We start from the raw sequence: 23049 nt of genomic DNA on the forward strand, positions 1-23049 counted from the left end.
CATCACCCAGGACGTGCCTTGTTCTCATTGCTACCATCGGGAAGGAGGTACAGAAGCCTGAAGACACACACACAACGATTCAGGAACTGCTGATTCAGGATCCCCTCTGCCATCCGATTTCTTAATGGGCATTGAACCCATGGACACTACCTCACTACATTTTTCTTTTATTACTTAATTATTTTAACCACTTGTTTAACTATCATACATATACAGAGAGAGCAATTCATTTTTTTATTATTATGTATTGCATTATACTGCTTCTGTAAAGACAACAAATTTCACAACATATGCTGGTGATGTTAAACCTGATTCTGATTATGACATACAGTGCAAATCGGAGCACTCAGAGAAACCCACATGGTCACGGGGAGAATTTACAAACCTCTTGCAGACAGAATTGAACCCCAGTCACTAGCTGTGCAAAGCACTACACGAACTGCAAAACCACCATTTCACCAAAATTACCGGTTCCAAAATGCAGAGTGAACCATGGACCTCTAGATGTCTGTGATCATAATCCCAATTCTGATTCACTCTCTAGGACAAGAAGATTTCAGTTATGTTACAGTGGTCAAGCTCTCTTCTCGCTGTGCCATCAGAAAGAAGGTACAGGAGCCTCAGGACTCATATCACCAGGTTCAGGAACAGTTATTACCCTTCAACCATCAGGCTCCTGAACCAGTGGGGATAACCGCTCAAATTCGCTTGCCCCATCACTGAACTGTTCCCACAACTAATGGACTTCCTTTCAAAGACTCTTCATTTCATGTGACCAATCTTGAACAGACCGCTTCAATAAAAAATGGACTCTTGACCTTACAATCTACCTTATGACCTTCGACTTTGTTTTTCCACACACTGCACTTTTTCTGTAACTGTTACACTTTATCCTGCATTGTTACTGTTTTACCCCGTCCTACCTCAATGCATTGTGCAATGATCTGATCTGTATGAACAGTATGCAAGACAAGCTTTTCACCTTATTTCAATACACAAGACATAGGAGCAGAATTTGGCCATTAACCCTTCGAGTCTGGTCTGCAAGAGCAAGAACAACTTTTCACTGTACTTTAGTATGTGACATTAATAAACCAATATCAATCTCGGCTTCCATCCCACCAAACTTCAATGCCAGATGCCCAGTTCTGGCCATGCACACCACTTTCCCTCTGGACTCCTGATTCACATTCCTGGACTGATGTTTGAACAACAAACTGAACTATCTGAACTTCCAAACAATTGTAAGCCAGGTTATCCAACTTATCAACAGTCAATGTCATGTTCTGTCATATGCAAAAGTATGACCAGACCTCCTCTACCCTGTGCAATCTAACCCCCTTCTCCTCACTGACACCCAGCATTGCTATCGCTTGCCTGTCTTGGCCTTCAAGAGGACTACAACCATGTCATTGGGTTTGAAAGCTTGTGCCTCAATGACCCAGAAAGCGATGTTGGCTGGAGTCAGGGCTTTATGCTTTGGCTCTTGGTAGGGTCACCCATGCCAAACAGGTCAAAGGTTAGAGGCCAGACTAAGAGTGGTTTACCAGTCCTCCAGGTTCAGCTCAGGGCTAACAACCCTGGCAGGTCAAACAAAACTATTACAGAAATAACAATGAAGAATCCTGAGTCTCCACCTGGGACTTGAATGAATGACAATATTGAAAACTGAGAAGAAGCTACTGACACGATGAAGGAAGCCACTGACACAATCAAGAGAGCCCTGAACACCACCAGAGATGGAGGATCTTCACTGCTGCCCTAAACACCATTGGCGTAATGGGCAAACATACTTTTACAGTACATACCTTTAAAATCAAAGTCAAGTATATTGTCCGTGTCTGCTGAAATGCAATGTAAAGCTTACTTGCATCAGCATCACAGGCACACATACACTCACTCAGTGGCCACTGTAGTAACTGCAGGAGCCACCTAATAAAGTGGCCCCTGAGTATATGAACATAAGAACATAGGAAACATGAGCAGGAGTAGGCCATCTGGCCCATTGAACCTGCTCCACCATTCATTAAGATCGTGACTGATCTGACCATGGACTCATCTCCACCAACTTGCCTTTTCCCCATGACCCTTAATCCCCTACTATGCAATAATATGTTCCTGGTCTTAACTGCTGCTGCAGCCCAACCACTTCAAGGTTTGACAAGTTATACATTCAGAGATGTTCTTCTGTACCACACTGTTGTAATGTGTGGTCATTTGAGTTACTGTTGCCTTCCTGCCAGCTTGAACCAGACTGACCATTCTCCTCTGACCTCCGTGGGCATTTTTGCCCACAGAAATGCTGCTTACTGGATTTTTTTTGTGTTGTTTTTCACACCATTCTCTGTAAACTCCAAAGATCGTTGTGCATGAAAATTCCCAGATCAGCAGATACTCAAACCATCCCATCGGCACCAACAATCATTCCATGGTCAAAGTCACTTGGATCACATTTCTTCCCCAATTTGATGATTGCTCATAAAAACAACTGAACCCAAAAGTGACCACTATGTCTATGTTTCGATAGCTTCAGAGATGAAGATGGCAGGGCAAAATTAGTTTGGGTTTCTCAGAAAAAGTGTACGCCTATTGAAAAAAAGTGGTGAGCTGTTCACAGAGTGAAAAATAACTTCATAAATAAAAGGACGCACACCCCAAGGGGTCAATGGTGAAAATTCATAGAGCACATAGCTACAAGACCATCCATAAATTCCCCAATGACACTACTATTGTTGGAAGGCTCTTGGGTGGCGCTGAGGTGGAGTACAAGAGTGAGATAGATCAACTGGTGTTGCAACAATTCACACCCGATGTCAGCAAGACCAAGGAATTGACTGTGAACTTCAGGAAGGGAAAGGTTCAAACCCCACCTCAGCTGTATGTGTACGTCAGACAGACAGAGACGAAGAGGAACAGATGATATGAATGACCCCGTTGGTTTCCTCTCAGATTCTATCCCTCACTCACACACAGTTGCTTGTGTCTAGAATTAAGATACCCCTGAGAGAGAGGCAGACTCTGCAGTTGAGTTTGGTGATGAGGAAGTTAGCAGTGTCAGAGAGAAACAGGGAGAGCGCAGTAAAATCAGGCCCTTTGGCCCACCGAATCTGTATGTGCTACCAATCCTTCATTAATCTGCTTTATTCTCCCACTGTCCCATCAGCTAACACCCCTCGACTCAATTCAACCCCTCACCCCCAACCACACACTCAGGGCAGTTTACAGCTGCTGACTGACCCACCAACCTCACGCTTCGCTGGAATGTGGTAGGACACTGGAGCACCCAGGAGAAACACATGACTTAATATATAAAACCATGCAGACATGGCCAAGAGGTTCAGTTGTTGTTCAGTCCAAACTTAGAAACTTTGACAGTGGAATGATTGCTGGTGCAAGAAACTGCTGATGTATGAGGATGTGCTGGGGCTAGCCCACAAGTGTTGCCTTGCTTCTAGAAGCGTCAACATAGCACAACTCACTAACCCTAACCCATAAATTGTTGGGATATGGGGGGAAACTGGGGGAACCACACAGTCATAGGGAGAATGTGCAAACTCCACACAGAGCCCATAAACAACAGGAGTGAAGTTCGAACCCACATCTTGAGGATCATGATACATCATCTCTGAGCTTTCCAATTTGTGAACTGACAGATAAGCTATATTGCTTGATGTGGTGTGGGAAACAGGTTTGGTGTGGGAAGGGGCAAAGTTGTAAATTGCCACACTGACAGGGAAGAAAAAAGGTGGGTAAAGATGAGTGGGACTGAAATGAACATTGGCTTCCTATGTAAAACAAAAATTGGTAAATCAGTTTAGTATCAAAATTCAAAGTAAATTTATTATCAAATTACATATATCACCACTTTCTGTAAGAAGTCTGTATGTTCTCCGCATGACCAAATGGGTTTCCTTAGGGCGCTCCAGCTTCCTCCCACAATTAAAAGGCACATAAGTTGGAAGGTTAATTGGTCATTGTAAATTGCCCAGTGATTAGACTAGGGTTAAAGCGGGGGATTGCTGAATGCTGCAGTTTGAAGGGCCAGAACAGCATATTCTGCACTGCATTATGTTACCCTGAGATCCATTTTATTGTGGGCATGCTCCACAAATCTATAGAATTGTAACTATAACAGAATCAATGAAAGACCGCACCAACTTGGGCGTTCAACCAGAGCAAAGACAACAAACTGTGCAAATACAAAAAGAAAGAATGAATAATAAATAAATAAATAAGCAAGCAAGCAATAAATAGCAGAATGTGAGACGAAGAGTCCTTGAAACTAAGTCCATTGGTTGTGGGAACATTTCAATGTTGGGACAAGTGAAGTTGAATGAAGTTATCCAATTTGGTTCAAGAGCCTGACATTTGAGGGGTAATAGCTGAACCTGGTGGTGTGAGTCCTGAGGCTCCTGTACCAAGGAACAGTGATAAACTGCTTTGTATTATCCATACAGATCAATGCATCGAGGTAGTACTATGGATGGAGAATAAAAGTGTTACAGTTACAGGCAGGCAATAAAGTGCATCTTTGGAATGTGGAAGCAAACCAGAGCATCCGCAGGAACACTGTGTGGTCACGGGGAGAACATGCAAACTTCTTACAGACAGTGGTTAGCACTGCTACAGCTGCATTACTGCGCCCCTTTTGGCTAAAACCCAGATGGTCACAGGTTCAAGCCCCAGCACTGGGTCCTTGGATAAACAAAGCTGGGGACAACATTCCCAATAATCCCAAGGGAATGCTGCCCTGTCAAGGGGTGGAGATGTGGAGGACACATTCCCCCTCTCTTCCTAACCCCACAGCAAACCACAAAAAGATCCCTTGGAATTAATTTGGAGTCTTCACTGTCTGGAAGGTTTCAAAGAGTTCAACGATTTCTATCATCCCTCTGAACTCCATTGAGTACAGCCCCAGAGACTTCAAGCACGCATTGTACATTAACCCTTTCATTCACATAAAGCTCCTTGGGACCCTCTTCAGGGCCAGCACATCCTTCCTCGGATACAAGACCCAAACCAACAACCAATTTAAACTCACAACCTCTGAAGCTCAAGTGCAACTGCCTGACCAGGGAGGATAAGGAGGCTTAACTTCTCCCCTACCATCTAACACCCCTCGCTGCCCCCCAACCAGCGCCCACCTCGGGAGCCGACGCCTGGGCTCAAGCCTCGCTTGTTGACTTGCTGACAGGAACTCGAGGCTGGTTTCCTCACCCGGGTGGATGTTTCCTGTTTTTCACAAACCTTCGCTTGCTTTGCAGAACTGGATTCAGTGGGGAGGGGCGCAGAGCTAGTTTAGAAGGGGGTGGGGTCCCGTTGCCTCGAAACCGCCCTCTTTTCTGGGCCATGCCCTTTAGCACCGAGGAGGAAGGATGCACTCAACTTCCACTCCATTGGCCTTTCTCCCTTTCTTCCCCTCTCGATGGGACAGAAAAAGCACCAGCTCAAGATGAGATGCTCAGTGTCCCATCACCACCAACACCCGCAGCCTAATCGGAGCCATCCCAAACAGACAGGGAGGGTGCCAGTGTCAGGCCTTGGTCATTGGCCCATTACCAACCACAGCCCCTCCCCACCAAATCGAGATTCTGACCCTGATCTCAACAATGCTCCCTGCTTTTGAGATCAGGGCTAATCAGAAAACCAGGTGGTGAGAGCAGGGGTCCAAGGGCCAATCAGGAAAGCAGGTAGAGAGAGCAGGGGTCCAAGGGCCAATCAGGAAAGCAGGTGCCTCAGAGAGCATAGACCCAACAGCCAATCAGGAAGCCAGATGGTGAGAGCAGGCCCTTCAGCCTAACATCTGTGATGACCAAGATGTCAGTCCATATCCCTCTCAACATTTCTTATCCAGAAGTCTTTTAAACATTGTATGCCACCAAAATTTCTAGCGTGGTAAACATTCTAACTGGCTGCATCACTGTCTGGTATTGGGGGGTGGGGGAGGGCACTACACATTATCAAAATAAGCTGCGCAGTGTTCTAAACTTAGTCAGCTCCATCATGGGCAATAGCCTCTGTAGTATCCAGGACATCTTCAAGGAGCGATGCCTCAAAAAGGTGGCATCCATCATTAAAGACCCCTACCACCCAGGCAATGCCCTCTCCTCATTGCTACCATCAGGAAGGAGGTACAGGAGCCTGAAGGCACACACTCAGCCATTCAGGAGTAACTTCTTCCCCTCCGCCATCCAATGTCTCAATGGACATCAAACCCATAAATATTTTTTATTTTTGCAATACTTAAGTTATACACACACACTTACTGTAATTCACAGTTTTTTTCTCTGCATTATGTGTATTGCATTGTACTGCTGCCGTAAAGTTAATAAATTTCATGACATATGCCGGTGATATTAAACCCGGTTCTGATCATTTATGTTCAAAAGGAGGGGCTGAAAAGCCAAGTTCTGCCTCTATTTCTTATATTCTCAAAGCTGTGAGCCAGGCCATCCTGGGGTGATGTTGGCAAGATCTTGTTCACACGAACTTTAGTCCAATTTTACAATTCTTTTTGCCACAAGCTCCAACTGACATCCAGCACAGACAGCCTGCAGGCCTAACTGACTGCTCTTCAGGTCAGAGTCACGCAGGATGGAAACAGGCCCTGTAGCCCAATTCATCCACACCGATCCATATGCAATCTGATTTGCCATGTTTGGCCCACATCATGGGTTCCCAACCATTTATACCATTAAGCAAGGAGTCCATGGACACCACCACCCTCTGGTTGGGAACCCCTGCTCTAAACCCTTATCCAAACATGCTATCATACCCGCCTGAACTATTTCCTCTGACAGCTCACTCCATATACTGACCATCCTCTAAGTGAAGAAGTTGTCCCTCAAGTACCTTTTAAATCTCTCCCCTCTCACCCTGAACCTACGCCTATTAGTTTTAAAGTTCCCCTTCTCTGGGTAAAAGATTTTGTTCACCCTGTCTATGTCCCACATAATTTTATAGATGATTTTGGTTAAAGAACTGACACAAAAGAAATTGGGTCAAGTTGAGAAAGTGACTGGACCTAATTCAAATAAGTTGAGCCAAGATTTCAAGGAGTCAATGACCTCCTGATCTCTACATGAATTCTGGACAGATCTTAATCCAAACTGGGAGAGAAAACTCTGTATGACAAAATTTTCCAACATCAAGTTGCTGGGCGTAAATATAGAAAACATAGAACAGTAAAAGCACAGGAACAGGCCATTCAGCCCACAGTGTTGTGCCAAACCAGTTTAAAAGCAAATCAGAAACACCAAACACTAATCCCTCCTACCTACACCATGTCCATATCCCTCCATCTTCCTCACAGCCATCTGCATATCCAAACTTCTCTTAAAAGCCTTTACCACCATACCAGGCAGACAATTATGGGCATCCATCACTCTGAGTAAAAAAAAACTTACCCTTCACATCCCCTCTGGTATTAGGCATTTCTACCCTGGGAAAAAGACACCCCTGTCTACTCCGTCTATGCCTCTCATAATCTTATAAACCTCTATTTGATCTTCCTTCAGCCTCTGGCACTCCAGAGAAAAAGTTTATCCAGCTTATCATGATAACACACGCCCTCTAAACCAGGCAGCATCCTGGTAAACCTCTTCTGCACCCTCTCCAAAGCCTCAACATCCCTCTGATAGTGGGGCAGCCAGAAATGTACGCAATACTCCAGGAATGGCATGAGTTTTATAAAGTTGCAACGTAACCTTTTAACTTTTGAACTCAATGCCTCGACTAATAAAAGCAAGGATTCCATAAGCCTTGTTAACCACCCTAGCAACCTGTGTAACCATTTTCAAGAAGCTATGAACTTGAATCCCAAGATCTCTCTGCTCAGCAACACTTAGGGATCTTGCCCTTAACAGTGTACTGTCTCCTTACATTTGCCCTACCAAGGTGCAACATCTCACATTTATCTGGATTAAACTCCAACTGCCATTTCAAATGGACCTCTTGGACTTTAAAATGGATTCCTGACCTCAAGATATACCCTGTTATGACCCTGCACCTTCTCTGTATTCTGAATTCTGTTATAGCACCAATGATCACTGAATGAGGTTCAATTCCCACTGCTGCCTTAAGGAGTTTGCACAAACTCCCCATGATGTTCCAGTTTCCTCCCATACCCCAAAGACGCATGGTTAGGGTGAGGGTGAGTGAGTTGTGGGCACGCTGCGTTAGTGTGGAAACATGGCAATACTCGCGAACTGCCCAGCACAATCCTCGCTGATTGGACTTGACGCAAAAGACATGTCTCACTGTGTGTTTCGATGTATATGTGACAAATAGAGCTAATCTTTGAAATAATATGTTGGCATAGCTCGTAACACTAATTTTTTCCCACTGTTTCTCAGTACACGTGACAATGATGAACCAATTCCCAACTTTAGAGGAAATCTACGGTAAATATCACACTGCAGTTATGCCCTCCCACCTACAGTGGTGCTGCTGAACTTGCTTCAGGAGAAAGGAGGGGACAACTCAATAGCACAGCAGACAAATGGTTTTGATCAGTTAAATTCCATACATAGACATATGTTCATGATCTAGATGAGGGACATGATGGCATTAGTTTCCAGACAACATTACAATAATGGGGCGGGATGGTAGCGTAGTGGTTAGCACAATGCTTTACAGTACCAGCGACTCAGTTTCAATTCTCAAAGCTGCTTGCAAGGAGTTTGTATGTTCTCCCCGTGCACATGTGCGTTTCCTCCGGGAGCACCGGTTTCCTCCCACAGTCCAAAGACGTACCGGTTGGTAGGTTAGTTGGTCATTGTAAATTGTCCCATGATTAGGCAAGGATTAAGTTGGAGAGTTGCTGGACCGCGAGGCTCGAAGGGCCAGTTCTGCACTCTCTCTTAATCAATTATTAAATCAGAGGTTCAAAGATTAGTTTTATTAAAGATTAGCTTTATTTGTCACATGTATACCGAAACACACAGTGAAATGCATCACTTGCATCAAATTGGATCAGTGACGATTGTGCTGGGGCAGGCCACAAGCATCGCCATGCTTCCAGCACCAATACAGCATGCACAGAACTCACTCACCTCAACCCAGACGTCTTTGGACTGTAGGAGGGAGCCGGAGCACCCGGAGGAAATCCACGCAGTCACAGAAAGAATGTACAAACTCTTTACAGACAGTGTCAAGAATTAAACCCCGAGCTTATGGTACTGTAATAGTGTTATGCTACAGTGTAACCCCTTACATCAAATTCAAAGTAAAGTACATACGTCACCATATACATTCACGATTCACTTTCTTGCGGCCACACTCAAAAAATTCATAATAGAATAATAGCCATAATAGCAACAGTGAAAGACCGCACCAATTCCAGCATTCAACCAGTGCGCAAAAGACAACAGACTACCCAAATACAAAAATAATAAATTAGTAATAATAAATAAATATCAAGAACATGAGATGTAGAGTCCTTGAAACTGTGCCCATAGGTTTTGGGAACATTTCAGTGATGGGGTAACTGAAGTTGAGTAAAAAGTCATCCCCTTTGGTTCAAGAGCCTGATGGTTGAGGGGTAGTAACTGTTCCTAATCCTGGTGGTGCGAGTCCAGAGGCTCCTGCACCTTCTTCCTGATGGCAGCAGTGAGAAGAGAGCATGGCCTGGGTGGTGGGGAGGCCTGATGATAGATGCTGCTTTCCTGCGACAACGCTTCATGGAGATGTGCTCAATGGTGGGAAGGGCTCTTCCTGTGATGGACAGAGTTTATCCACCACTTTTAGTAGGATTTTCCATTCAATGGTATTGGTGTTTTTATACCAGGCTCTGATACAGCCAGTCAATATACTCTCCACCACACATCAATAGAAGTTTTAGATTTCATACCGAATCTTTGCAAGCTCTTAAGGAAGTAGAGGCATTACCGTGCTTTCTTCATAATTGCACTTGTGTACCGGGCCCAGAACAGGTCCTCTCAAATAATAACATGTAGGAACTTAAAGTTGCTGGCCTTCTCCACCTGGTTCTCCAGTGAGGACTGGCTCATGGACCTCCTGAATTCAATAATCAGCCCCTTGGCCTTGCTGACATTGAGTGAGACATTGCTGCACCACTCAGCCAGATTGTCAATCTTTCTCCTATTTGCTGATTCATCACTACCTTTGATTTGGCCTAAGATAGTGCTGTCATCAGCAGACTAGTTCAGGATTCCCTCAGGGTTAACTTGCAAGTTGAGTCAGTGGTAAAAGCGGCAAATGCAACATTAGCTAGGACGAATAATAAAAGCAAGAATGTACTGTCAGTGCTTTGTGGGGAGAAGACGAGAGAATGAAGTTTGAGAGAGAGAAAAAAAATCAGACATGATTGAAAGGCAGAGCAACATGACGGGCAGAATTATCTAATTCTGATCCTACATCTAATGGTCTTATAAATAAAGAGACATCAGACAGCAATGTCACAGGGACACCAGGAGGATTCTCACATGCACACCGATACAGTTGGCAATATCGGGGAGTGATTAAGGAACCGCCTTGGGATGACACTATTACTTGATTTGTTTCGACCACCCACATCCCATTCCAATGACGCATGCCTGGTTGCCATGGATACTGAGCCACATGCCATCAGCTTTCCAGGATTCAGCGCGCGCACAGACACACACAGACACACACACACACACAGTGACTCGTTCCTGGATGTGCCATCGAAACCCAATTCACTTCATCGCTGAAGCATTCTTTCAGGCTCTGTTCAACACAGAGTAACGCTCCACCCTGCCACAGATCTCAAGAGTACAACAGTACAGAAATGGGCCTTTGGGGCCATCAAGGCCATGCTCACCCGATCTACTGCATGCCATCAACCTGCACACACTCACGAAACCCCTTATCCATGTACCTTTTTCTTAAACTTTTCAATCGAACCTGCATGCATCACTTGCATCGGCAGCTCGTTCCACATTCACATCACTCTCTGAGTGAAGAAGTTTCCCCTGAAAACATTTCACCTTTCACCCTAAACCTATGAACTCTTGTTCTAGTCTCACTTAACTCCAGTGGAAAAGGCCTGCTTACATTTGTCCTATCTATACTCCTCATAATTTTGTATACCTCTATCAAATCTTCCCTCATCCTCCTACACTCCATGGAATAAAGTCCTGACCTATTCAACCTTTCCCTATAACTCATGTCTTCAAGTCCCAACAACACCCTCGTAAATTTTCTCACAGCAGGACCTTTTTCTTTAAAGAATCTGAGACACGGTTGCCTCCAGATAGACTGTCCCCTCTGCTGACAGTGGGAGGCATCTTAGCTCCCCAGACAACTGAACGAAGGGGTGGGTTGGATCAGATTTATTATCACTGACTAACTCTAATTAAATCACTGACTGAAGTGAAATTTGTATAGTGGTGAAAGGAATAACGAGGTAGTGTTCATGGACCATTCAGAAACCTGATGTTGGAAGGGAAGAAACTGTTCCTAAAACATTGAGTGCAGCTCCTCAGACTCCTGTACCTGCTCCACGATGGTAGTAATGTAATATAGTACCACTAGCATATTTCATGAAATTTAGTGTTTTGCAGCAGTCATTATCATCATTATGTGCCGTGTCGTATGGCATAGGTGATCATGGTCTCGTGACCATGGTTGTTCTTGCCAAAATTTTCTACAGGAGTGGTTTGCCATTGCCTTCTCCTGGGCAGTGTCTTTACAAGATGGGTGACCCCAGCTACTTTCAATACTCTTCAGAGATTGTCTGCCTGGTGTCAGGGGTCACATAACTAGGACTTGTGATCTGCACCGGCTGCTCAAACGACCATCCACCATCTGCTCCCATGGCTTCATGTCACCCTGATTGGAGTGGAGGGGAAGAGAGGGGGGCTAAGCAGGTGCTACACCTTGCCCAAGGGTGACCTGCAGGCTAGCGGAGGGAAGGAGTGTCTTACACCTCCTTTGGTAGAGACATATCTCCAACATGTAGCAATAGCACAATATAATAACACTACATATTACAAAAAGAAATATATATTAAAAGAATTAAATTAAGTAGTGATTAAAAAAAGAGGAAAAGAAAGGAATAGTGAGGTAGTGTTCATGGAGGCTCATTGTCCTTCAGAAATCTGGTGGTGGATGGGAAGCAGTTCCTAAAACGTTGAGGGTGGGTCTTCAGGCTTCAGTACCCTCTTCTTGGTGGTAGCAATGAGAAGAGGGCTTATCCTAGGCGGTGGGGGTCCTTAACGATGGACTCTGCCTTGCTGAAGCACCACCTTTTGAAGATGTCCTCAGTGGTGGGGAGGCTTGAGCCCACGATGGAGCTGGCTGAGTTAACAGTCCTCTGCACCCCCGGCGATCCTGGAGTCTCCATAGCTAGCGGTGATCCATGGTGCCTCTGTAGAATTTGCCTTTGGTGACGTACCAAATCTCTCCAAAGTCCCAATGAAGTAGGGACACTATCATGCCCCCTTCTTGATGAGGTCGATGTGTTGGACCCAGGAGACATGTTGGCACCGGGGAATCTGAAGCAGCTACCCTTTCCATTGCTGACCCCTCAATGCCACAGGGGCTTGTGACCTCAGCCCCCATTAATGCGCGGCCAGAGGTGGGGTGGGGTCACCATGATCAGGAACACCCCTGCTCAGCCAGAAATGACCATCACACCCAGATTCCGATTCATACATTTATCACATGCACACTGAAACATTAATCACCTAAAGATGCACTGAGGGCAGGTCGCAAGTATCACCACACGTTCTGGCACCAACATAACATATCCACAATGTTTGGCATCCAGGGACCCCCTCCTTCTCCTCCCTCCCCTTCCCTTCTCCTCACCTGCCTCTGGTGCACCTCCTCTTTCCCTTTCTCCCATGATCCACTCTCCTCCCCTATCAGATTCCCCCTGCTTCAGCCCTTTACCTTTTCCACCTATCACGTCCCAGCTTCTGACATCCTCCTCCTTATGGACTTCCATGTTCCTCCTCCTGAAGTCAATAATCAGGGTCTTGCTGACGTTGAGAAAGAGGTTGTTGTTGTGACACCTCTTGGCCAATTCTCAATCTCCCTTCTATATGCTGATTCGTCCAATGACAGTGGTCCTCCTTCCCTTTCTCCCATGGTCCTCGCTCCTCTCCTATCAGATTCCACCTTCTTCAGCCCCTTACCTTTTGCCACCTATCACCTCTCAGCTTCCTACATTATTCCCCTCCCTTCTTCACCCTCACCTGGTCTCACCTATCACTTGCCAGCTTGTGCACCTCCCCCCTCACCCCAACTTATTCCAGCTTCTTCCCCCTTCCTTTCTCAGTAGCAACGAAGGGTCTCAGCCTGAAACGTCAGCTGTTTGTTTACTTCCATAGATGCTGCCTGACCTGCTGAGTTTCTCCAGCATTTTGTGTGTTGCTCAAATTAATTAAAAACAAGATATCAAGATCTCTCCACATTACCTTGCTACACACCCCCAGGGTCAGATACAGAGTGAAGCTCCCTCTGCCCCGTCCTAGCACTCACTCCCAGGGTCAGACACAGAGTGAAGCTCCCTCTACACTGTCCCATCACACACACCCAGGATCAGACACAGAGTGAATCTCCCTCCGCACCGTCCCATCACACACTCCAGGGTCAGACACAGAGTGAAGCTCCCTCCACACTGTCCCATAGCACACTCCCAGGATAACGAGAAAGTGAATTGTTGGGATTGTCTCCTGAAGAGGGTGACATACTCATTTGATTTGGATGTTGGACTTTAAGAGGATTGAGGGTCAAGTGCAGAGAAGTAAAAGTGGAGGGACAGGGGAGATGGAGAGAAGAGAGTGAGAGAGTGAGAGAGAGTGAGAGAGACTCACACAGAGACTCGAACACAGTGAGACAGAGAGGGAGGGAGAGAAAGACAGACAGAAAGAGAAACACATACACACACACACACAGAGACAGGCACAGAGAGAGAGGCAGAGACAGAGACACACAGAGAGAGAGAGAGCAAGAGAGGCAGACAGAGAGAGCAAGAGACAGAGATAGAGAGACACACACACACACAGACAGAGAGAGTGTCACAGAGACAGACAGAAAGAGAAACACATACACACACACACACAGAGACAGGCACAGAGAGAGAGGCAGAGACACACAGACAGAGAGACACAGACAGAGAGAGCAAGAGACAGAGATAGAGAGACACACACAGAGAGAGTGTCACAGAGACAGACAGAGAGAGAGAGAGAGAGAGAGAGAGAGAGAGAGAGAGAGAGAGAGAGACAGACACTCACACACACTGAGATCTGCCCCGGCACGCAGAGTGTTAACAGGACTTCCTGGGGCTGTGTTGTCGGGAATAAGCTGCAATTAATTCCTCTCTGCCTCCCCTCACAACAATAGCCGAGGTGTATTTATAAAGCCCCCGTGCTGGGGTGATGCCGCTCTGACAAACAGCACTCGGATCGGGAAGTAAATGGCAGGGCAGGGCAGGGCAGGGCAGGGCAGGGCCGGGCCGGGGGACTCAGCTCTGTCATTAGCGACAAGGAAATTGAGTTCGAGCCGCTGCGCTCCGCTCCGACCCCGCAAACCTCCACGGAGTTCGGGAGCTGACATCCGCCACCTCCCGCATCCCTCTGCCCCTGCCCCTGCCCCCGCCAGCGCCACACGCCCCAAATACAACTCCCAAGCAGGAACGCGGGGCTTTCAATGCCTCTTCACCAGCAGGTCTGCACCGCCTTGCGTGAGGATGATCAAACCCTCCCCGGGTCCGCTGACAACCGGGCTAATGTCGGAGCTCACCGAGATAAATCCCCTCAGACAGTTAGGTTACCTTTGCAGTTTGCTGCTGGAAGCGTGTCCCTTTTGTAATGTTCTTCAGAGAGGGAGAGAAAACAAAGAAAGCCTTCTGTTTTTAATTCTGATTTAAATAAACTGAGTTCAAGCCTCCTGCCCGCTCCGCTCAAACAAGGCTAGGGTGCAACAAGCCCTGGCAGCCGCCTCTGGAAACCCCACGCCGAGCAATGGAGGGCGGCAGCCAATCAGGGTTGTCAGCGGTTGTCGAGGTAACGTAGGGCGTTCCGGTTTCCTTCCTTTACCGCTGCCCTTACTGCCGCAGCCGCCGAGGGGCGGTAGCGAGCCACTGGGACACCCCACCCAAGAGGCCATTCGACCCACTGAACCGCTCCTAGCCAGTACTACACGTACCTTCCAAGCCTTTTTAAATTTCCATTTTTCTACTATGTATCTTAACTATTAAAACTGAATCACAGTAAATATATATTTGTACAACACACACAAAATGCTGGTGGAAAACAGCAGGCCAGGCAGCATCTATGAGGAGAAGCACTGTCGACGTTTCGGGCCGAGACCCTCTGTCAGAAACGTCGACAGTGCTTCTCCCTATAGATGCTGCCTGGCCTGCTGTGTTCCACCAGCATTTTGTGTGTTTGTTGTTTGAATTTCCAGCATCTGCAGATTTCCTCGTGTTTGCCAAATATATATTTGTCTCTATTTATCATGTATTGCATTGTACTGCTGACACAAAGTTAACGGATTTCATAACAAATGCTGGTGATTTTACACCTGATTCTAATTTTGCTTCCTCTGTAGGTTTTCCAAACGGCTACCCCTTCTTTCTTGTTTGGCTGGATTTGTTAGATTTTTTAGTGGAGGGGGTTTGGGGTTTGATGTTCTTGCTATTTGCACGATTTGTGTTTCTGCCTGGGTGGGGGTTTGATGTTCTTTTTGCCATTTGCATGATTTTTTAAATTGTGTGGAGGGGGTTGAGGGGGTTGATGATCGTGTTGCCGTTGGCAAGATTTGTTTTTTTTTTTGTTTGCATGGTGGGGTTGCTGTTTTTCTTTGATCGACACCACGGATTTCTTTATTTCGTGGCTGTCTGGAGGAAAAAAGTCTCAGAGTTGTACACTGCATACATACTTTGATAATAAATGAACCCTTGAACCTTTTGAGTTATATAACTGCCATGGTAGAGGAAGCCATTTGGCCCATCTACTTCAAGAGGGCTTAGACCATAAGATATAGGAGCAGAATTAGGCCATTTGGCCCTTTGAGTCTGCACTGCCATTTCATCATGGCTGATCCATTTTTCTTTCTGCCGCAATTTCCTGCCTTCTCCCCGTAACCCTTCATGCCCTGATTAACCTAGAATATATCAATCTCCGCCTTAAATATACCCAATGACTTGACCTACACAGCTGCCTGGGGCTTTTATCCTCTTGAAGGATCAATGAGCGGTAAAGAGAAAAGCATTCTCTTCCTCTTCCGTTCCCTTCTTTCTGCACAATTCACTCCAAAAGTACCTCTTTCATTCCCTTTTGCAATTTTCTACATCATCACTGAGGGAGAGAGAGGGCCCTCTCTGGATGGGCCTGGATGTTCCTGGATTTTCCTGGATGTTAACATCTGTCCTGGGCCCAGCACATATTGGAATTGGTTTATTAATGTCACATGTACCGAGATACAATGAAAAGCTTGTCTTGCATACTGTTCGTATAGATCAGATCATTACACTGTGCATGAAACCAGAACAAGGTGAAACATTATGAGGGCTATAGATCAGATAGATGCAAGCAGGCATTTTCCGCTGAGGTTGGGTGGGACTACAACTTGAGATCATACATGGGCTAAGGGTGAAAGGTGAAAGGTTTAAGGGGAACATGAGGGGAAACTTCTTCACTCAGAGGGTGGTGTGAACCGCCAGCGCAACTGGTGCATGTGAGCTCGATTTCAGTGTTCAAGAGAAGATTGAATAGATACATGGATGGTAAGGGTATGGAGGACTATGTTCTGGGAGCAGGTCGATGGGAGTAGGCAGTCTAAATGGTTCGGCACAGACTAAATGAGCCAAAGGGCCTGTTTCTGTGCTGTATTTTTACATGACTCCATGACTCTAACCCCAAGAGGACCACAACCTTGTCTTGGTTTGGAGGCTTGTGTGCCTCAGTGATCCGGAGAGCTATGCTAGCTAGAGTCAGGGCTTTATGCTTTGGCTCTTGGTAGGGTTACCCATGCCAAACAGGTCAAAGGGGAGAGGCCAGACTAAGAGTGGTCCACCGGTCCTCCAGGTTCGGGAGTCAGCTCAGGGCTAACAACTTTGAGCTGTCAAACAAAACTGTTACTGAAACGGCAATGAAGAATCCTTCTACAACTGAGTGCGATGGTATTCCTGAGCTTCCACCTGGGACTTGCCTGACTGACCGTAGTGAGACCAAGAGGAAGCTACTGGCCTGATGAAGGAAGCTGTGAACACTACCAGGGATGGAGAACCTTCATTGCTGCCCTAAGCACCAGTGGTGTAACGGGCTGTAACTAACTATGACTTTAGTACCAATGGAGAATAGAGTGTGAAAGCTACTGAAAAAGTTCAGTGCAAGTAATCTATAAAGTGCAAGATCATTGTGAGGCCCAGAGTCCAATCACAAGGAGGGTGCCGCAGTGTAACTTACTTTCTCGGGAGGTTAAGAAGGGTCAGCATGGTACCGAACACTCTAATAAACAGCCGTAGATCCACTGTTGAAAGTATCCTGACTGGTTGCAGGAACGTAAGGAGCTGCAGAGGCCAGTGGACTCAGCTCAATACTTCACGGACACATCCCTCCCCACCATCGGTCGTTTCTACAGGAGGCTCTGCCTCAAGAAAGCAACATCCATCACCAAAAATCCCACCATCTGAACCCTGCCATCTTCTCGTGGCTCCATCAGGCAGGAGGTACAGAAGCCTGAAGCCCCACGCCACCAGGTTCAGGAACAGCTACTTCCCTTCATCCACTTGGTTCTCAAACCGACCAGTACAACCCCAATCACTGCCTCAGTTTAGCAACACTAATGGCCACTTTGCACTGCAATGGTCTTGGATTATTATTGTTCTAATTGCCTTCTTCCTCCTAACGATTGTGTATCATCTAAATTGTGTCTAATTTATATTTTTTGTGAACACTGCTTATCTGATGCTATCTGCCTGTGATGTTGCTGCAAGCAAGTTTTTCGTTGCACCTATGCACACAAGTAACTGCAGATGACAATGAACTCCACCTTGACTTTGTATTTGAAGCCATTTAAGCTGGCGGACGATTTCATTTCTGTTCCAGTTTTATCATCCATCGTCAGGGACGTCCAGCACCGAGGACATGCTCCCTTCTCACTGCCGCCATCAGGAAGGAGGTACGGGAACCTCAGGTCTCACACCGCCAGGTTCAGGAACAGTTATTACTCCTCAACCATCAGGCTGTTGAACCAAAGGGGACAACTTCACTCACCCCATCACTGAAATGCTCCCACAACCTATGGACTCACTTTCAAGGACTCTTCATCTCATACTCTCGATATTTATTGCTTATTTATTTATGATTATTATTATTATTTCTTTCATTTTGTATGTGCACGGTCTTTTGCACACTGGTTGAATGGCCAAGTTGGTGCGGTCTTTCATTGATTCCATTATGGTTATTACTCTGCTGTGGATTCATTGAGTGTTCCTGCAAGAAAATGAATATCCTGTTGGTGTATGGTGACATATACGTACTTTGATAACAAATTTACTTTGAACTTTTTGAACTTTGAACATCAGAATGGCTTTCCAACGCTGCAGTTATTTCAGATGTCACCAGGGAAGGAACATTTCGGTTACGAAGGGAGACTGAATAGGACAGACTTGTTTTCTTTAGAATAGAGGAACTCGGGGAAAATGGTTTAACTACATAATGCCTCATAGGCCTGATTTTATTCTCACAAATCAATGAATCTGTTGTAAAAAAAAAGATCACTCCCTACTTGTACATAGTTCTTCCCTTTTGCTTGTTTTTTTCTTTCCACTCTTTTCTATAAGTGTATACCTCAGATAAATACTATGTGGAGATTTGTGATATATATGATTATATGATATATAGGTACAATGTCTGAAATACATCTTATGGAAATGTTTGTTTGATGATGAACTTCAATAAAAAATATAAATTACAAAAAAGATAGAACAGAGGAACTGTTAGCAGTGTGATCGCTGGAGTGGAGTATGATGCTGTCTGTTACTGAGTCTTCAGAGGCTGATTCAGGATCCGGGATGTAAGGGTGGATTCCCTTAATGGAGAATGCCTGTACATGACTTTGTCTAATGTGGGGAGGCTGATGTACAGGCACAACCCCCCACCCCCATACAGGATGCATTAAAGGTTAACTTGCAGGTTGAGGAATGCAGCGTTAGCACTCATTTCAAGAGGACTACAATATCAAAGCAAGGGGGTAATGTTGAGGTTTTATAAAGCATGGTGAGCTCTCACTGGGAGTATCGTGAGCAGTTTAGGGCCCCTTATCTTCGAAAGGATGTGCTGACATTGGGGAGGATTCAAAACAGGCTCATAGAATTATTCCAGGATTGAAAGGCTTTTCGTATGAAGAGCGTTTGTTGGCTCTGGGCCTGTACTCACTGAAATTCAGAAGAATAAGGGGTGACCTCATTGAAACCGATCAAAAGTTGAAAGAATGGATAGAATGGACATGGAGAGGATGTTTCCTATGGTGGGGGAGTCTAAGACCAGGGGCCACAGCCTCAGAATAGAGGGGCATCCTTTTAGAATGGAGTTGAGGAGGAATTTCTAAGCTAGAGTTTTGTAAATCTGTGGAATTCGTTGCCACAGGTGGCTGTGGAGGCCAAGTCATTGGGTATATTTGAGGCAGAGGTTGATAGATTCTTGATTAGTCAGGGCATGAAGGGTTAAGGGGAGAAGACAGGAGATTGGGACTGAGAGGGAAAATGGATCAGCCATGATGAAGTGGTGGAGCAGACTCGATGCGGTCTAATGGCCTAATTCTGCTCCTGTATCTTACGGTCTATGGTCAGATGATTCTTGACAGGTTGGGATCAGGGTCCATTGGCTTGGAATGCAAGACAACTGGGGGACGCTCCACTGCTGCAGCCTTTGCCTGCCTTCACTGACACGGTGTTGTGTCATCGGCTTCTGCCAGCTCCACCCTTGAGGTCTTGGTTGGATCGCTCTTTGTCAGAAACCTCCCCCTTGACCTCACTGCCATGGATGACCCCACCAGGACTGAGCACCAGTCAGCAACAGGCTTGCGGAAGGAAGGAGCACCTTACACCTCCTTTAGTAGAGAAGTAACCCCACCCTCCACCTAAAGTAGATGAGGTGAATATTTGATAGCGGTATACAAAATGATGAGGTATAGACAGGGTAAATGAAAACAGATTTTTTTCCCACTAAGGACGGGTGGGATTACTACTAGAGATCATGGGTTGAGAGTAAAAGGTGAAAATTTTAAAGGGAGCATGAGGGGAAACTTCTTCACTCAGAGGGAGGTGAGAGTGTGGAACGAGCTGCCAGCCCAAGTGGTGCATGCAAGCTCGATTTCAATGTTTAAGAGAAGTTTGGATAGGTACGTGGATGGTAGGGGTATGGGGGGGGGGCGGGCTATGGTCCTGTCCTTTCACCTAGGAACTCGATGCAGTCACCAAGAAAGTGCACCAAATACCTCAACTTCCACAGAAGACTAAGGAAGTTCAGCCTGACTCTGAAGACCCTCACAACACACACAAAACGCTGGAGGAATTCAGCAGGCCAGGCAGCACCTATGGAAAAGATTACAGTCGAAGCTTCAGACTTCATCAGGACGAAGGGTCTCAGTCCAATACATCGACTATCTATTCATTTCCATAGATGCTGCCTGGCCTGCTGAGTTCCTCCAGCATTCTGTGTGTGTTGCCGTGAGATGTAACTTTCTTAAAACTAGGACCCCGTGACTAGAGCTAATCAGGCATCCGCTTAAATAATACAAGTAACACAGAACCCCTGAACCAATCAAAATAAACTTAACAAGAAAGCACCAGAAGACCACATTACAAAGACTGAGTCACTCGAGAAAAGGAAGAGGATTTTAAACAATTAACAATTATTAAATAACAATTAACCAATTCAGGTACTCTGAAAGCCCTCAGTTCCCAACGCTCTCTGGTGCCCCACACAGGCCAGAAGAGCTCATTACACCTAGACCACAAAAACTGCAGAGAATAGACACAGCTCAGCACATTACAGAAAGCAGCCTACCCTCCACTGAATCTGTTCTAACTTCTCACTGTCTCATGACCACACCCACCTAGGCCATTCTCTCTTCCTCCTCCTCTTCCCATTCTGCAGAAGATAGAAAAGTTTCTATCTTGCCGTTATCAACCCCCTTGAACGGATCTCTTATACATGGAAAATGAACTCTTGATCTCCTAACCCACCTCATTGTGCATCTTTATTATCTACCTGCACTTGCAACAATATATTTTGCATGACTTTATTGCGAGTAGTTCTGGGTCCCGTGTCTATGAAAGGACGTGCTGACATCAGAGAGGGACCAGAGGAAATTCAGAACAATGAACCCAGGAATGAAAGGGTTAACAGTTGAGGAGTGTTTGGATTTGTACTCACTGGAGTTTAGAAGAACAAGGGGCTAGAGTCTCCATGAAACCCATTGAGCTTTGAAAGAGTAAACGTGGAGAAGATGTTTCCAATAGTGTGAGAGTCTAGGACCAGAAGGCACAGACTCAGAATACAAGGACGTCTCTTTAAAACAGAGATGAAGAAGAATTTCTTTAGTTGGAGCAGGGATTCCTGACCTGAGGTCTAAAAACCCCTTGGTTAATGGGAGGGGTCTGTGGCATAAAAAAGTTTGGAAGCCCTGATGCAGAGAGTGGTGAATCTGTGGAATTCTCTGCCACAGAGGGCTCTGGAGGTCAAGTCATTGAATATATTTAAAGCAGAGGTTGATAGATTCTTGATTAGTCAGAGCATTGAAGGTTATGGGAGATGGCAGGAAAATTAGGTTGAGAATGATAATAAATATGATGGTTTACCATTGCCTTCTCCTGGGCAGTGTCTTTACAAGACGGGTGACCCCAGCCACGATCAATACTCTTCAGAGATTGTCTGCCTGGCGTCAGTGGTCACATAACCAGGACTTGTGATATGCACCGGCTGTTCATCCGACCATCCACCACCTGCCCCCATGGATTCACATGACCCTGATTTCTGGGGGGGGGGGGTGCTAAGCAGGTGCTATACATTGTCCTTGCACCCTGCAGGCTAGCAAAGGGAAGGAGCACCTTACACCTCCTTTGACAGAGACGTATCTCCATCCTGGCTTACTTATAGGATTATTTAATGCCTGTTGATGTTGATTACACTTAAGTAATTTGATCTATTCAATTACAATTGTTTTATATAATGTTTGCCTTTACTTGTGATTTTTAATTTTGTCTCAAATTTCTATGACTATTGATTTATCTTTACAATCTATGCAGATTTGAGCCTGCACTATATAAATAAAGTTATTATTATTAAGTTATGTATGTGTGTGTATCTATATATATATATATATATATATATATATATATATATCTATATACACACACATAAACAAACTGTGTATATATGTATATAATATGTATATGTTTGTATCCCATAACCATGTGAGTTTCCTCCGGGTGCTCTGGTTTCCTCCCACAGTCCAAAGATGTACCATTTGGTAGGTTAATTGGTCATTGTAAATTGTCCCATGGTTCAGGGGTTCTTTGGAGGCTCAGCTCAAAGGGCCAGAAGGGGCCTATTCTGCACTGTATCTCAATAAACTCAATAAACAAATAAATAAACAAACAAATACACACACACACACTCACACACACACAGACACACACACACACACACACACACACACACTCACACACACACAGACACACACACACACAGACACACACACACTCACACAGACACACACAGAGACACACACACACACACACACACACACACACACACACACACAGACACACACACACACACACACTCACACACACACAGACACACACACACACTCACACAGACACACACAGAGACACACACACACACACACACACACACACACACACACACACACACACACACACACACACACACACACAATTAAAACAAAACATTAGTGCAAAAATAGTGAGGTGGTTTTCACGGGCTGGTTCATGGACCATTCAGAAATCTGATGTCAGAGGGTCAAAGCTGTTCCTGAAATGTTGAGTGTGTGTCTTCAGACTCCTGTACCTCCTTCCTGATG

At 45.5% G+C, this 23049-nt stretch overlaps 1 protein-coding gene across 1 annotated transcript in view; it reads right to left on the minus strand.

The window, feature by feature from the left end:
- Positions 1-14936, minus strand: part of LOC140729260 (guanine nucleotide-binding protein G(I)/G(S)/G(T) subunit beta-2) — a 145167-nt gene extending 130231 nt beyond the window's left edge. Inside the window, exon 1 of the mRNA XM_073048839.1 lies at positions 14765-14936. The gene's annotated coding sequence lies outside the window, so the exon portion shown is untranslated. The remainder of the gene's footprint in view (positions 1-14764) is intronic.
- Positions 14937-23049: the final 8113 nt, after the last annotated feature.

The sequence above is a fragment of the Hemitrygon akajei genome, chromosome 6 (assembly GCF_048418815.1).
Source record: "Hemitrygon akajei chromosome 6, sHemAka1.3, whole genome shotgun sequence".
Taxonomy (NCBI): Eukaryota; Metazoa; Chordata; class Chondrichthyes; order Myliobatiformes; family Dasyatidae; genus Hemitrygon; species Hemitrygon akajei.